Source organism: Buteo buteo, chromosome 12, assembly GCF_964188355.1.
Source record: "Buteo buteo chromosome 12, bButBut1.hap1.1, whole genome shotgun sequence".
In the NCBI taxonomy this organism is placed as follows: domain Eukaryota; kingdom Metazoa; phylum Chordata; class Aves; order Accipitriformes; family Accipitridae; genus Buteo; species Buteo buteo.
In genome coordinates this window covers 18,902,773-18,920,550 of record NC_134182.1, presented here as the reverse complement: position 1 = coordinate 18,920,550, position 17,778 = coordinate 18,902,773, and the positions used below count along the sequence as shown (strand labels likewise).

The 17,778-nt window shown below is 47.3% G+C and overlaps 1 non-coding gene across 1 annotated transcript; it reads left to right on the top strand.

Annotated features, from left to right (window-relative positions):
* The first annotated feature begins 11,395 nt into the window (after nt 1-11,395).
* On the top strand, nt 11,396-11,482 carry TRNASTOP-UCA (transfer RNA opal suppressor (anticodon UCA)). Its single transcript has one exon. It is a non-coding gene; the product is annotated as a tRNA-Sec (tRNA).
* The last annotated feature ends 6,296 nt before the right edge of the window (nt 11,483-17,778 follow it).

The following is a 17,778-nucleotide window of genomic DNA, read 5'->3' as shown; positions in this document are numbered from 1 at the left end:
TTTTAAACAGTGTGTGGAATGAGAAAAAGGAGCAAGCCCAGCTGAAGGGCCCTTGGAGGAGCAGATCTCATTAGAGCTCGCAGGGAATGTCTTCCTGAGCTGCCTGTCTTGACCTAGATGAGCCACAGCTGAGCTGCCAGGACAAGGAACAATGGCAGGTGAGTGGGAAGGGGGCTTTTCAGGCAGTCAGGGCTCTTGCCAGATCTGCCTTGCACGAGCTGGGCCTCTCTGGTTGCTACATGCCAGAAAGCGTACAGCAAGACTGATCATAAAGGCCAGCTCTGCAAGAAAAGGACTTTGAGGTTGCATCGATGCTATCAGCTAGTCCATAGGCCAAGAAATCTCTGCCATCTTATGCCATTCCCAGAACCCAAGCTGTGGGTATTCAGGACTGATTAGGCTTTTTAACTTCTTGTTGTTGTTGTTTTGGCAATACTCAGCCTGACCAAACTCGAAGATGGGTTATTTATCACATACCTCGAATGGCATGACACATATGGCCCTTTGCACCAGTGCCCCTAAGTTACCCCTACCCCACAGCCATTTTATCTGTAAACCACAGACTCCTTCCCAGTACTCCTATTGTTCCAGTGACCACCAGAGCTGATACCAGCATTGGCCACTGGTGGATGGTCCTGGCAAGCAGGCAACACTCAGCATAAACTGAATTCCTTTCCCTCCCTGAGCCCCTGTGCCCAGTCAGCTCTTCCCTCCGCTGCATGGACCCCTACCAAGGTGCTGCGAGTCTGTACCAGTGAGGATGGCAGTAGCAGCTGTCATGTGGACATTGGTCCTTGGAGAGCTGTTGTCATCCAGCTCATTTCCCCCAGGACACCAAATGCCTGTCAGCTGCTAGCTGGCTCCTGCTGAGGAGTGCTGGGTGTGACACCCCAGAGCGGGGCGATTTTCTGTGAAGCCAATTTACTCGAGTCCTTTCTGAGATCTTGTCTCAAGGGGGAAATTCTCCAGTGTTGCTGTTGTGGGAGAAGTTATTCTGCAATAACTTTTAAAATAGCTGCCCATGGGGACACAGTGTGCTGGAAAAACAGTCATTTCATTCTGTGTGATCACTCCAATTCATGAGCCTGGCTCTTTCCCCTCCCTCCCATCCACTGAAAATTAGTTTGCTCGATTCAGCTGCAAGCTCTTTGCAGGCAAGGATTTGAGGGCCATAGTTTGGCCTACAATGGGACAGCTTCCCAGCTCTATGGGCTGGTGTGCTTTCCTTGCTGCTTCAAAACAAGGCAAAGCATGCAAATGTGCAAAGCTAGTGTGTATCCTGCTCTTGGGGAGGGCTGTGACTCCTCAGCCTTCTCTAGGGACCTGCATGGAAACGAAGCTGTGAAAATAGAAGTAATGGTCCTGGTGAGAGCACAGCAAAGATTTCCAGCAGCTGTGACTAACATTAAACCACTTGGCAAAGGGCTTCTCACCATCTCACTCTCTGCCTCTCCCACCCTCTGGGAACCTCAGAAAGGGCATAACTGGAATCCCTGTACTGGGAAGGGGAGGATGAAGAACACGTAGATGCCCAGCCTGGGATTTCCTACAGCTATCGCTCATACCAGGCAGACAAGAGCCACATGCAGCAGCTCCGAAAGCAACCCACAGGAAGGGAAAGGCATGAGACTCTTTCTGTGAGATATATACACCAGGCTGGCTGAGGGCAGCCCAGACCTCTGTATCCTTGGATGTAGAAGCAAGGCCTGGGGTTTTGCCAGCAGCCTGCCACCACCCAGCCTGCTCTCTTTTGCTAGTGGGGACACGTCTGCAGCAGCAAACATCCAGGTAGAGGAGATTTTCAGGACGGGTTGCTTGGCAGAGAGGGAAGGGGCAAGTGGGTGTGTAAGAGGATAAACCTGTAATGTTCCTCAATTGCGGTGCAGAAGCAGGCCTCAGATTTCCTCCTAGGGCTCAAACTTACTTTGGCAGAGCTCTTACCAGTGCTCAACCACACACTCACACAGGGAAAGAGCCACTGCTGGGCCCTTCCTGAGACTGCCGGCTCCATTCTTCTTCTGCCCTAGACTGACACAGTTACAGCCTTCCTCAGGGCTGACCCTGTTGCAGCTGAAAGCCACAGAAGACACGTGGATGCAGCAGAACCAGACAGACATAAGCTGCGCTCTGGCGCAGGCAGGATGAGGCAGTTGCCTGTTGGGGAAACTACTTGGGGGCTAGAAATCTGCTGATTGCCTTTACACAGAAGCAGGCTCAGGAGAAAAACCCTGAGTAGTTGAGCTCTGTCCTGTCTCGTCTATGCCACAAAGCACCTGTCACTGGTGTAATACCCTTCTCATCAGATGAGTACACTGGCCATGGCCAATCATTAGCTGCTGAGAACAGCCTTCCTTCCCAGCTAGACCATCCTCTCTACAACGCTAACCTCTCTAAAGAGAGGAGGGGGGAGCAGGGGAGTAGCACTTTTAAAGCAGTCTACCCTGCAAATCATGGCCCCAATATTGTTTGCGCTGAAGTCCAAAAGCCGGAAGAAGATCAGACTTTTTGCTTTTTTTCCGGGCAGTCAATAACTAACGTCTGGGACCCAGCTGCTTACAAGACACCGAGCGAAAATTTCTAAAAGACAGCAATAAAAAGGACGTGGGTGCAGGGGGAGGAGAAAGGCGGGGAGGGGGAGAGGAGGGACATGTATGTCACAGCTTACCTCAGAGCCAGAATTAGAAGCTGGGTAAAAAAAATAAAATCAAAGCAGGAAATAATGTGTGGCTTAAAATAGCAACATCAAATGGGAGCGAGAATGGGGAGTGGGTGGCATTTGAGGTTGCTGCTCTGTTCCTCCCTCAATGGCAGGGTGATTAATATGTCTACGCTACTTGTGTTTATGTAACAAAGGGCACTAAAGGCCAAAGCTGCATTTTCACTAACACTGAAGCGGAGTTTGTGAATCTTTTCTTCCCCCCATAGCATTAAGTGGGAGGATCTGCACTTGCACTTCCTGCCCCAGAAACAAAAAAAAAAAATTTAAAAAATTCCACACTTCAGCACTGCACACACAGTTACATTTCTACAGCTTGGCAGGGCAGCACAGAAACCTTTAAGGCTTTGAAGGCATTATTCTGTCTTTCATGGCTCCCCACAGGAAAAGCCTGTTCCCAGACCACACCTGTAAATATGGTCAGGTTGTCTCTGGCTGGAGGCTGAGCTGTAATAGCAGGCAAGGTACCATTGCATGTTACTACACATTTTCGTGTTCGTTCTCTGTATTTGCAGTGAATCATAGATCTCTGAGACGGGTCATGCAGTCCATTTCCTTGCCAGCGCAGGATTGTTCCCAGCCATATACTTAATCCGTCATGTTTCTCTTGGGAGACAATGATTCAGATTGCTCAGTCTTTTCTGTACACACCTTGTATCCTGAGAACTGCATTAAAGACTGGCAAGCACTCGTGTTTTGTAAGGAAGGGATATTTCTCTTGGGTGCATCAAGAAATATTCAACCCACTGTATCACTGTTCACCGATGACGCTGAAGTTACCTAGCAAAGCGGCCGAGGGAAGTATGGCACTTGTTTTTTAGGCTGCTGTCATCTGAAAGGCAGTGTGCTGCTACAGCTCACCCCTCTCAATGTTTGGTCCCCTCAGAGAGCAAAGGCAACAGCAAAGACCTTCCTTCACCTGCACATACAGCATAAGACTGCACCCCCTCACAGTCACTCCTCCTATCAAAATATCTGTTTGCAAATATCCATACATGCAAATAGCATAAGACCAAGTTTGTCTTGTGATAAAAACCTGCTGTGCGGGCTTGATTCTGATGCTCCCTGACATCAGCAAATATCTTTGACGTAAGTCGGGACATAAGTCTGTCAGAGGAAGGAGAATCTGGCCCAGATCTGATGCAAACCTTCCCACAGGCAGGCAGAGCAGCACGATTTGTTTAAACATGGCATGTTGGTGGCTGCAGACAGAGATTCCATCAACATGTATAATATCCTGCTAGTTAAATCCAGCCATGGTAAATATCTCCACCATGTTACCCCTCCAAGCAAATATAGTACCTGTATGGAAGAAATTCCTCAGAATGTTTCCTGTCTGGAGCTGAAGCTTGCCAGGGACTGAATTTCCTGTGAGGCTACAATTGGGAATGCAAAGCAAAGAAGCTAACAAGAAAATGAGATGATACACATTTGAACCTACTCTACACAGATCCTCCTCAGCAAGAACATTTCCCCCCGTTTAAATAAAAATGAAGCACTTAGATTTTCAAATATTGGCTGGGTTATTTTTCATTAGTAATTCTTACTTTTACCCCACTACCTCCCTTTCTGCCTATTTTTTTCCAGCTGCAATTCTGTGACTTACACATCCTGAAAATGAAAGAGGTTGTTTTTGCCAATAGCAAAGTGCTATGCATCCTTTCAACCATCTGGAAATGGATTTTTTATTCTTCCCCTCTCCCAACCACAAACACACGTGCACACACACAACCAGGTCTTTGTCTCTTAGAATCATTTCCCGCTCCAAAGCTGATGGCCATGAAAAGAATTCAATAAAAAAGTTCCACAGGCATTAAGAGGCTGAGGCAGAATAAACAGGGCAACTTCCTGGGCACTTGTTCTCATCCTAACTGCCACCTCACAAGGAAGTGATGAATGCAATGGAGCATACGGTTCAGTGGTTAGAGATTAAGAGAGGTAGTTAGGGCTCCTGTGGTTTTGTCCTAGCTCTGCTACAAATCTCCTTTGTCACTAAAAGCAAGCTGCCTACCTGCTTAGTGCCTCAACCCGCCCCTCCGCGCCAGCTATAAATAGGGTTACCGATACTTTCTAACCTGGTGTGATGATCAATGTGTTCATGTTTGCAATGTCAGCTGATCTCCAGAGATAAAAGAAGTAATCTAAAGTGAAAATTGCCATGATAGCTCTGTGCTGAGACTAATAGAGTCAAGCAGGACAGTCTGGGAGCCAGAGACTAGACTTGACCATCTCTTGCCCAGAGGCAAATGTTAAGAAGTGAGCTATGTCACCATGCTATCCAGATGACTGCAGGTCTGCAAGAGGAGACATAGAAGACCCAGAACCACACTGACTGGTACAAACATGCTTACAGTGTCCAGCTGAGAATGAGTAACAGCAGCTTGCTCATCATCCTGATTTCTGTCACTACTAGTGTTTCTGAATGCTGAAGTGTCCCAATGCTGTGACTCAGGGCTGTGAGTCATGGGCTGTATGTCTCTACCGCCTGGAATCTCTCACTTGCTTTCTCTGATGAGATTGCAGAAATCACAGATCATCTTGGATCTCCTACAGTGGTAAGTCTTAAAAATATAGACAGATATTTACAAACACATCCAGAACAAAGTCATTCTCTCTCCAATGACTGTCTATTGGTGATCTGTATTAGAGATCAATTTCACATACACATTCCCACCCAATAAATCTAGAAGAAGCAGAAGCCCTTTTTTCCTTCTGTGAACATTTAATTCCTATCTCCTCAAAGCTCTAGTAAATCTGGACTAAACAGGATGCAGTGCAGGTAGCATTCAACATTTTGCTTCCCCTGCTTTTACCAGTCACATATTTAGACCTGAAATGCTGACAGCAGGGCGACAGTATGCTTTTTGGCACTGGATCTGCCTCATCCTTGTCCAGGCTCTCCAGCCTTCCTGGTTAAGGAAGCTTTGATCTAAGTAGCATTCTCCTAACCTCAGTGCTAGGCTGCAATTAGTTGCACGCAGGGCTGCAGTGGGAGCCCTCTCTGAGCTGGCTGGCAAGACCTCTGAGAAGACACCAGATACTCCTGAGGTATCATCAAGAGCTGTGTTGACCACACACAATGCAGCGGACAATTTTCCCATCTACAGACTGCAACAGCAACCAGCTGCATGTTCAGGAGCTCACCTTCAGTTTATATAAATTCTCTGTTGATACAGGTGCAGCTGAAATGGCCGCCCCTTCCTCTTGAGATGAGGGAGCAGGGGCTCACCTCAGCACTGAGGTGCAAGCCCTGAGTGATCTCACTGGCTAGGAACCTCCTGTGCTGCCTGCCCGTACAGCACCTAATCAGTGAAGCAGAGGCCCCATGCTGACAAGAGTGGGATTGCCGATACTCCTCTAGTGGCAGCGTGGTTTGCCTTGGCAAAAGAGTGTTTCTGTTGGCATATGCCTCTTCCCTAAATTGATTAAGTCATGCCTGTTTTTGCAAATATCTCTGCAGCAAGGTGTTTTGCTGGTGTAAAGATGTGGTAAAGAATCATTCTCCCTGCTCACAGCCAGTCTGAATCCTTCCCCAAAAGTAGATAAAAGTCTATGATGGCAATCTGAGTGAGCTTTCTGTGTGCCGAGACAGGGTGAATGCACTTTTAAGTCTGAACTAATGCAGGCAACCACTGAGATCTGTACTAGGAAGGCAAACACAATGCTCTAGCACAGGGACTCCCGAGTGATAGGAAGTGACTTCATCACACCAATTCCTCTATTCCCGTAACTCTCTCTGGGTTTGCCAATAATCCTTATCATCCTTGCTGAGAAAGGAGTGCCTTTGCTAACTGATTACATCCTCCGTTCCTCACTGTGGTTAGCCAGTTGCTGCAAGCCAGAAACAGCTGGTATGATTGATAGATAAGCACACATCTCAATGTACTTTCCTCTGTTTGCTGTAACCACATCCATCCCTGCAGCTACTAGAAAGGCAGTTCTAGAAGAGTGAAACAACACAGAGTAGTTTTGTTAGCAGTACTAGTTTGCTAGAAAGACTAATCCAGAGAATCTCAACTTTTCCCATATTTCCATACAAAATACTGCAGGTCTCCATGAAGGAAGGCAGGATGGCCCCAGCCCTCCCTACCATCCCCCAACAACAGCACATTCCAGAGCCTAACAATGCCTGCAGATGAGGCAATTCATCTGCTGGACCAAGAAGATGCAGGGCTCAAGACCCCGAGATATCAGAACCCCAACATACCACCTCTCAGCTAGCATCTGTGCCCTGCACTGAGGCAGGATTGGGTCTAACAATGCAACCTGAAACTAATCAAGAAATGTGTCAGATCAGACTCTTTGAGGACAAGCATGATTTGGAACTTTACGCCATTTTGATTAAAGCTCTGTGTGCCTTGAGTTCAGCATTTTTTGATAGCCTCAAGGCATTCTTCAAATGCAACAGCGCAGTTAAGTAATAAAATGCTCCAGGATCACCTCTACTCCAAGCACATGACACTCCTTTAAGAAGCACAACAAGACAAAAGGCATCTCAGGCAAAATTTGTCTTCGATTTGAGTCACAGGAGTGACATCAGAGATGGAGCTACCCAGCTTGTTAAGTGACTAAAAGATGGCCAATTTTATTATGGTTTTTTTTCTGCACTAGTTCCTGGAATCTGGTTTGTAGACACAGCCCTTCCCTTGCTGTTAGCTCAAGCCATGAGGTGGGCGGGGACATTCAAATAGCATCTTCTTTGACCTTTCTGGTACTGAAATGACTGTTGTTGCTTTTTTGGAGGCTTCTGAGAAGTTCCCACAAGCTTCTGTCCCCCCATCTCCTGAACTGCATCTGCAGCATCCAACCACAGTCCCTCCGGAGGGCAGTGTGGCTCTCACAGTGACGGCACCAAACTCTTAATTTGTTCCAGCCTGTTTCACACTGACATTTTAGCACTGACGTCATCAGCTGCTGAAATTTCATTGCTGTTGCTAAGAATAACAGCCCTTCTCATCCCCCACCTTACACCAAGTAATTATTTATTAATACAGTAGGGATCTAAGCTTATCTTTTCTGACACAAATCAGGTTCTGGTGGTTAAAAGAAGAAGTAAGAACAAAGCACTGAAGATGCTTATATGTTCTGTCAGCCTGGGACCAAAAAAAATCAAGAGTGTATTCTTAAGTGGTAACAGTGCTATAAAAAACAAACAGGAAAAGTTCAGACTGATTTGTTTTAAGGCTTCCTTGACGGTCAGTCTTAGGCACTGCAAATTGCTTAAATAGCCTAGGCTACGATCTGCCCCAGAAGTGATTTACAAAGCCCCTTCCAAATTCTCCAAGACTTTGTACATTGAATATTTGGTTATACTGGTACAGTGTGGGTGTAAAATACTGCAAAATCAGAATTCCCCATTGACTCTGAGGCCTGAACCAAATCCCATTGATTTCCGTGGGAGGATTTCTATTGACTTGAACGGGCATTGAATCAAACCTAAATTGGCAGTGCTCTGCACCCATTTGGCATAGTGTAGTTATCTGCATAAGGTGGAGAATCAGGTCCAAAGACACTGAGAAATGCTTTAATTAAGAGCATTACTGAGGAGAGCGAGCTTTTCCATCATTAAGCTGATAAACTGAATTTGTTCTATACTTTTAATGGCAAAGGGTCAGATTTTCAGAGACACTTGGTCTAAAGATGAAGCTCAGTGCTTTGAGGACTTCCAAGAAATGTTTAAAGGCAAATCAGGCACTGAGGAGCCTTTCAAATCAACAGGTCTGTTCACTTATTTACACGCTTTTGAAAATCCTAGAAGGTATCTATCTGTGTTTTTGGTAGCCTTATAAATATAATCATAAGATGACCATTACCTGCAGCTGGCAGCCAGCTCTACCCACTGATTCCCGATCAGCGCTAGGGCCCTCATAAGCATACTGAGCAGCAGCTGAGAGAAACTGGCACCAGGAGCGGTAACTGCACAAAGTTTTGCTTATAGGTACCTGCCCCCTATAGCCCCTCCTCACAGAAGGAGACCAGCACCTCTGTCAGGCACAGCAATTCATCTGCAGTCCCTCCTGGTCAGGGGTGACAAAGACCTTTAAAAATCAGACACACAGACGTCCTGAAAGTGTTATTTTCAACCACTGCTGGGGAAGTCAGTGGCTAGTACAGCTTCTGCTCCAGAAGCAGACCTGAACCTAGACAGACTAGCATCCGGTCAAGGAGAAAATTCTCAAAACTTCTTTGTAACTGCTTCCCCATCAACTCTGAGGTCTGGCATCATTTCCTGTGTTGTTGCTGACCGTCTCAGGCACCTTTCTCCACTGCTTGCTCTTTAGAAACTGCTGCATTCGTTATCTCTGTGTACCCTTTTACTGCAGAATAAGGGAAGTTTTCAGAGCTGGTCCTTCCAATGGATCCTTTGGTTACTTGGCTGGAGTATTTTGCCTGGCTGTTAGTTTTCATTTGGAATTAAGTGCTTGGTATAGTCTTTTTCTGGAAAGCACAGAGAGATTGATCATGAGACATGAAAGACAGACATCTCTGCTTAAAAATCCTAGTGGCTGCAAGAGAGAGAAGATGAGAGCAGCATTGTCACACTAAGGTGCCTTCCCCTGAAGTGTCACAGAGGAAGAGATCCAGAAAAGGTAGATGCTCGAAAGGAATGCAAAGAGAAAGTGAAAGTGTTGCTAAAGCCAAGCCTTGAAAATGAAGTACAGGAGTATCTGGAATATCTCCTCCGACCCCTTGCAGTCATTCTTGTTCAGCCTGAATTGGTCAGCAAGGTCACACACCACGGGACCGACAGGAGCATATCTCTGAGCTGAAGTGCTTCTCCCAGCAAGGGACGTCAGGACAGGCTTGGCTGGAAGCCTGAGGGATTGCTGCAGCCACCTGATTTCCTCAAACCCCCACGCTAACCTCTTCCTCCCCATGACTAATTTCCCTGCACCTCCTCCCACGCCACCCCCAGTTCCTCACCCTGTGCATTTTTATGCACAGAAAAAACTTGCTAGATTATGCCACCTGCTACTGGGATAAGTATCAGGTAAAGAGATAGGAATGTACCAGGGGACATGACGCCTACAAACTGAGGAAGGGAAGAAAAATTCCTGCCTGGCATTGGCACGCGCAGGAGCAGCTCTCCAACCAGCTCCTTCTGATAAAAACCCTGCTTCTGAGTTGGAGTTAAAAACGTCCTTTAAAAAACACATTTAGGTTCACTATGAACAGTAAGGCCTCAGATACACTCATGCCCGTATCGGGGAGTCCGCAGGCCAGATGATAACAGAACTGGTTCAGCTCCAACAGGGTAAGTCATGACTTGGAGCCATGCGCTGAAAGCAAAGCTGTGCCCAGCAGCGTTCCCGGGTGTGAGTGGGGAACGGCGCTGCCCCACCATATATTTTTCACTTTCTTTTGCTGACATCTACAAAACTGTCCCCAGCTTCAGGCTGTGGCCCTGGTTCTGTTCTGTACCAGTTTTACCCCGGTGCTGCTCTACTGAGGACCAGTTTTGAGCCTCAGATTCGCCAGGGCAAGCAAGAGGGGGAATGGACCTACAGTTTTATTTGTTGCTTACACCAAAAAGAATCATCTAATTAAAAATCACTGGAAACCACGTGCATTTGCAGAAATGTCTCCACTTCAGAGGAATCTCTTAAGGCAAATAAGTGAGTAATTTTTCAAGGGTTTAGACATTTATGAATATAGCCTCTATAGTTACACTTGTTAAGATAAAATTACAAGTGTTTTCAATCCTCACACCTTGGGACATAAGCTGATCCTCAGCTGGGGGCCAGGGAGGAATTTCCCCCGAGAGGATATTATTGTTCTGTGAGGTATCTCATGGGAGATTCACATCTTCCTCCAGAGTATCTGGCATTAGCCACTGCAGAAAAAAAAAAAAAGACGATACTGGGGAAAAAAAAAAAAAAAGATACTGCTCAAAACGAGCCAGTGTTCTGGTCTTCTCTGCCGAGCCCTGCCTGTCATATTCATATGCTCTTAACTAATTGGGCAGCCGTATTTACACCCACCTAACGAACCGGGCAGCCCCACTGATGGGGAGAGAAAACGTGGACCCACATCCCGGCCTCTATCTCACGTAGGAAGCGAGCTCGAAGTGGTAGAAAGGCACACGGGTGTTAGGACGACGCCGGGCGCTGAAGGTTGCACAACGCCTGCTCCCGCACCGCCCGCTGCTCTGCCAGCCCCGGACCAGCGACCGCGGAACAGGGGCGATCACAGGGGACCGGGAGCGTGGGCCGGGGCGGGGGCGGCCCCCGTTGCACAAGCTGCCCCGTCCGATGTTGTAAGGGACCCCGGAGATCCGGGAAGGGCGGCGGGCAGGGCGCGGGGCGGCCGCGCTGCTGGCAGGGTGCCGCTCCTTCTGGGAAGCGCCGTGAGTCACCCGCCGCCCCCAGCCGGGGGGCACCGCTAGGGCCGCGGCCCCCTCCCGAAGCGCCTCCCGCCCCGCCCCTCCCTCGGGGACAGCCAATCACCGTCTCCTATATTTGCATACAGCGCCCGGGTGCTTCTGGGCCGACAGCGGCGGCTGCAACCTCCCCTCCCCTCCCCTCCCGCCATCGCAGCACCCTCTCCCCACTGCCTATCGGCTTCCACACTGAGGCTAGGCGGAGGACATAGCTCTCCGGGCAAAGCACCCCTCACCTTGACCTGAAGGCGAGAGAATGCTAGGAGTTTATATAGGGGGGCGATGCCATCGCATTAGTTGCCCGGATGACCCTCAGTGGTCTGGGGTGCAGGCTTCAAACCTGTAGCTGTCTAGCGACAGAGTGGTTCAATTCCACCTTTCGGGCGAAGTAGGAGACATTAAGAGGCCAGAGTACCTTGCTTTTAACGGCGGTGCTCCGCCAGAGCGATATCCCGAGGTGTCACCGTGCGAGCTCCCGTGCTATCTATATGTTGCTTTTTCCCTTTCGTTGTTTTTTGCCTTTCATTGTTTTTGACCGTCCCCTCGGAGCAAGGCGAGTGGTGGACTGATGAAATGGCAGTATGCTAGCCACAGCCAAAGGCAAGGAAAATCTCCCAAGGGTGCCTGGGTGACAATTCAGATTTTAATTGGATTCTGCTAAGCGGATCTTTATTAAATGGTGTCACACATCCTACAAGAACAGAAAAGAAGTAAATAACAGAAGCCATTCTCTAGATCTGCTCCATATTGATGATGACCCATCTTCCACCCACACTACAACAAAGATGCTTCACTTCAGCAGTCAGCATGGGTGCTAATAATGTCACCCAGCCCTAGGAAAAATAAAGGTTAGTGTGAAGCTAAAAAACATACTCTTCAAGCAGAAGGCATTTATTTCATTATATCCTATTGCAATGACTCCAGCAGATGATTTGTGGAGCCTCTAGTTAGGATGAGACCCCAACCACCCCCACTGCAGGGGAGAGCGAGCATTTGGAGGGCATTTCCTTGTTGCCTCCTGGTCCCACAGGCAGGAAGTACAATTCTGCCTGGTGAATACCCCAGAGGGAGAGAAGAAATACTGAGTGAATTATCAGGCCTCCATTGTTCCTGGGTGCTTTTGGGGGGGTGCTGTGGCCATCCGGAGTTAAGTAGGTAAGCGCCCCTGAGGATCCAAGCCGGAATGACTGTGCTTCCTTTAGACCAAGTGACTCACTCCAGCTGAAGGCCTGGGAGGAGAAGAGAAGGGCACTGAGGGCCCTAACACCACTCCTGCTGGCTGCTACTGCTTCCAACCGGCCGAGCACCCAAGTCCATCGGAGAGGAGCAGCTGTGGTGCCAGCAAGGCCTGTCACTCCGTGAATACACCGGCCTGTTATGGGAAATCTGGGGGGTGGGGGGGAATCCCTCCGCGGCTCACACAGCATATGCCAACTTTTTTATGGCCTTGAAGGAGATGTGTGTGCACTCTCGCCAGCGCAGCTGGGAGCGTCCCGAGTCCCAAATGACTATCTATCTGCTCTGTGCTGCTCCGTCTACCAGCCTGCCTCCTCTGCTCATAATGAACTTTCTATGTGGAATTTCTCTGCGGCCTCAGAAATTGGTATCTGTGCCGCATTTTGGCTGGGGGCTTTTGTTTGTGTCGGGAGGGGAGCGTTGGAAAGGCCTTTGCCCAGTAGTGGGCAGCTAAGAACGTTAACGTTCAATGTCAGTTACCAAGTAGAACATAATACGGCTCTTTCATGTGGTGTTTATAACTGAACATGCTGGTTTGTGTCAGCCTGTTTTTTTTTTTTCTTCCAAGAAGTAGTTTTGGATTAAATTATGACAATTACATTCTTATATTCCACCCCTCCTGCCAACCCCCACCCTTGCCCTGCATGCACACAAACACAAATGGGAATTATGTGCTCTGAGTGCGATTTGAACTATACAGCCTGGGATCTGTGCCTGGCATTGAGTTCACTTTTTTCCTCCAGAACGAAAGAGGCCACATCCACTCTGCACTCTTTCATTGCCTTAGGATAAAGTAGGATGGTCAGATTGCTGGTACAGGTGATTTGTCCCTCAGTGAATTAATGGGGAAAACAGACTTTCAAGCACATGAGAGAGGAGGCTGAGGAGCCCCGGCCAGGGAGGTTGTGGTAAGCAATGTGGGAGTCTAGGTTTGTGAAATCCAGTGTGAGTCCCTACTCTGAGCTGCTTACACAACCCAACTGGCTCGTATACCTGGGCAGTGCCTCATTTGGTCCGTAATGCAGACACATGGCAGAAAGCAATCCTGTCTTTTGGGGCTGTGCCCACCTGGGCTGTGCCTCTAGCACATGGCTGAACCTAGGGAAACATGGGGACAGGAGACATAAGGCTGCTCTTGCAGCCTTTAGCTGACACGGTAGGTGGGACAAGGCCTTAGGAAACAGGGCACCCTATATTTTGGTGTTATTTTTTAAACACTGGTTGGAGGAGAACACCAGTGTGGAGGACCGTGTAGATGATCTGGCTGTAGGAGGGCCATTTTCATAATGCTATCCATGTATTGCTGTTTGGAGAACTTTGGAGTCAGCTGTTTGGAGTCACTTACTAGTCAGGCAAAGCTTTCAGTGTTTGAACCTGAATGTCACTTTCTTCCCTGACAAAGGGCCAAACTAAGAGGAGCCAAAGGCTTCACCACTGGTTAGAAGGCAATCCAGGGGTTATTTAGAGCCAAGATGCATGAGAACCTGGCTCCTCAGCTGAACGTAATCTGCCTCCTGTTGTTTTCCCTGTGGAGTCACAGCACAGTGAGGAGGATGTGCTGGTGACAGATGGCTGACGCAACTTGCTAAGCATACGGGTGACTGGGCTGTGACTCAGCAAGTGTTTGGTTACAAGAGATCGGGAGCCTGTGCTTTTGCACTGGTAACAGTGGCCCTAGCTGCGTCTCCTGGAGGACTAAGCATGGGCTATCATGTGAAGTCTGTGACTGCCGTCCTCTATGGGAGGAAAGCAGGCACACGTGGCCTGTTAGATCAAAAAGTCAAGCTCCTAATTACTGTTTACATTGGTAATGGATAATATCTGAGTGTGTATAAATACATGACCTGCCAGTGGTGCTTAGATGTCCTACTGGCTTTCAGAAAGGAAACTCTTCAACACCCTGGCCTAAAATAATCACCATCTTGCTTGGAGGGAGTAGGACTCGGAAAACTTCTTTTGCAGTGGAGTCACTAGAGGGGGACAAAGACCTAGTCTGGGTATGCATCCGTCTACTAGCTCCTCCACTGCAGCTGTGGGACATGCCTTGGAGAGGCAGAAGCAAAGGTGGCCCTTGTCTTCCTCAGATTTGAAGGTGCCCAAGTGCTGGGACAGCTTTCCGGAGGCTAAGCAGGCAGCTGGGATCAGCAATGGATTGGGGAAATGAAGCCACTCCTTTTCCCCCAGAAGCAGGATGCACATGCATGTCCATGTGTAGTTTAGCAGCCTTTATGTTGGCTCTTCCAGCATTTCTCCCTAGCTCGGTCCAGCCTGTCCATAGCTGCCTGGGGCTTTCAAAGGCTAAATTCCAGCCATTGCACAGCACAAGACAGTGTCTTCTGGGCGGAGGACCCAGACAATCATGTATGTTTACAGGCACATGCCATTTTTCTCCTTTCTCCTCTTTTATGACTGGGGGAGAGCTGAATTCTCAGGTCTGGATAGGTGCCAGGTGTTATTGTTGTCTCTCTGAGTTAAAGACGTCATGGAAATATTGGAGGACTTGAACTCGAACAGAGTGTACCTGTGTGCATCCCACACGTGCACAGAGAGCCAAAGTGGCTATGGCAAGCAGCAAGGCAGTGTTTGCAACTAACATGTTGACCTGAAGTGCTTAAAAGCCACTACACAGGCTCCACTGGCAAAATGTCGACTGGAATGACTCATACAAATGGATCGTGATACGAAGCCCTCAGGCCAGCCAGGCTGTGTGTGGAACCAAGACACTCCCATTTTCTCCCCTCCAGCATACTTCCCTGACCAAATCCAGGACTGAGCCTTTTGGCTCTGACTGGAGCTGGTCAGAACATGTTTTTCTTTTCTTCTCTTTTCCCCTCCTTCACCCTTTGGAAAATGTTGACATTTCAGCAAAGGGCTGAAAACCCAAACTCTGAATATTTTCCATTGGAAAATGCTGGGGGAAAGGGAGGGGAATAATCCCCAAACTGCCAACAATCAAATCTCTTTTGCTTTTAAGGCTTTTGGGTTTATGAGAGGGGGGCACATTTGGAGGACAGCAAACACTTTCTATGAAAATATCTGTTCTCTCAAAGACCATTTTTTCACTAGAAAGGTGTTCCAACTGGCATCCTTTTCACTGGTGATGGTTTGGACATTCTCTATATCTAATTTTGGAATCGACCTGAAGAAAACTTAATTAATTTTATTGGAATATAAGGAACAAATGACACTCCCACAGCACAACTGATATTCACTTGGTATTCTCAGTATCGTGAGAATATATCCTGATATTCCCTCTTTGTCAACGGTGCTGTTTACACAGCATCTCAAGCAAGTTTGGAACCCAGTCCCTGGAGATGCCACGCTCCCAGAGCTCCAGCTGACTTGCCTCAGACCTCAGAGCATGGCTGTAAAGGAAGCAATATGTACTGAAAGGTGTATTACCTGTAGCTATCCCTTGAGTAACTGATAGCACAGAAACACTTAAAAAGCATTTTTGTTCTGATGTCTTCAGCTGACTTAATTTTCTGTCTGAACTGTAATGTAGACATGAAACATCTGTTTCATCTTGTCTTTGCATATTATTCTGCTTTCCTGTAAGTTAAAAATAAAAAAGAAAAGGAACAATGTTAGCATAACAGAACACACATATTTGTAGGAGATGAATTACGCCCTAAAACTTTTACTAAATGTGGCTAATAGCAAGTTAGAATTTAAAAAAGGAAAGATCTTAAAATGGGCATACGCTGGTCATAAATAAATTCACGCCACAAAGTAGCAGAAGCTTTCAAAGAAACAGCAGACTGAAGTTAGAATAACCTCCAAAGAGGAACAATGGGAATAAAAAACAAGTATTTGAAGACAGATCTTTATCAGTTGTGGGACTGCAGAGGAGTAGAATCAATGACCCAGAGGTCCCTTCTAATTTGTTGTCCCCACATTTGTCCCCATTTTTTTTCCACACTGAAGCTTCCCAGTTACTCTTTACATTCTCTCTGGTATGATTTAGCAGTTGCACTGCTGCACTTCATTCTGATTTAGTACAGGTCTCTATCCCTTGTCACCTCCAGGTTTTTCTGAACTAGCTACCTGTGTTGGAATTAAGTCAATGCCAAAGAAAGGGCATATCTGACTCCATCTAATCCCTATTTTTTTTGTTTTCAGAATAGGAACATCTCCCTGCCATTGTTAAAGCTTATAAACTGGTGGGTTTAAAAAGATGGTGATGCAAAATCTCAATTTTAGACCTTACCTTTGTCAGTTAGGGACAACTAAATTGCATGTTGATAAAAGGAAGAGAAACTGAACGTCTCTGATAACTCAGTGGCAAGAAACACAGAGCTACTAAGGACCTGCATTGGTGCTGTCTGTCCTTTGTCATAATTTTTCAAGATAAGTAAGCAATTTTTCACTTACAGAACTCTGCTGTTAATAAAGTCAAAAGATCAAAAACTTTAGCGCATCACCTGGGAAATACAACTGCATGCAAGAAGCCACAGCAGAAACCTGAGAAATAGCCATCCGGAGATGCAGAGCTGTAAACTAGCCATTGGAAACCCATACACCCATAGCAGAGATGTAGCTGTATGATCTGCCAAAGGCTGAGCTGTCCTTGCTCCCTAAAGGGGCAGATGCAGAAACAAGGAGATCCCAGGTAAGAAGATAAAGGGTCAAATGAATCACCCAGTCACTGTGTGAAATGTAATGACTGGGAGACCAAAACAGATTAATTCAGGGCTTGTGACTGTTAACATTTGTGGAAATGGCCCACAAATCCAGCTTTTTGAGAAAAATCAGATTCTAGCTTTCCTTTGGTAATTTAAAGAGGCAACAATCTGTTCATATGACCTTCAGATCAGGCTGACGCAAGGACTGAAGCCTACAATAAAAACTGAAGAACAGCCCTTCTGGGCCAGAGTAGTGGTCCTCCTCACCCAGCACTCTGCTCCCAATTGGGGCAAGGTGAGGGACTATCCAGGGAGAGCAGACAGGCCTGGACATTTCCATCTCCCTTGTGTTTCCTCACCATTCACCTTTGTTGGACCGGGATGTTAGACTGTACATCTTGCCTGCTCCCTTAGTGTCCATTTACAGACCTGTTGTCTGCAAATTTGTCTAATTCCATGTTGAGCCCGCTGATGCTATCTGCCTCTGCAGCCTTCTGGGCCAGCAACTCCCAGAAGTTCTCTACCTAATGTGATGTAATTTCTTTAATCTGTTTTAAACTCATCTCCTACTAGTTTCACTGAGTGCTCCCTGTTCTACTGTTGAGGGATTTGGCTACTAATGGCTCTACATTCACCTCAGCCACCCTGATTTTTTGAACCCAGTCCTTAATCATCAGAAAAAATAGCTAAGAATTGCAATGTTGGGTTGCTCAGCTCCCTTCCATCCCTGTCACTTGCTGACCTGCCCAGAGTGGTTTTATCCCTGGAGGACTCTGGCTGTTACCAAACTCAGAGGGGAGAAAAACGACAGCAAAGCAAAT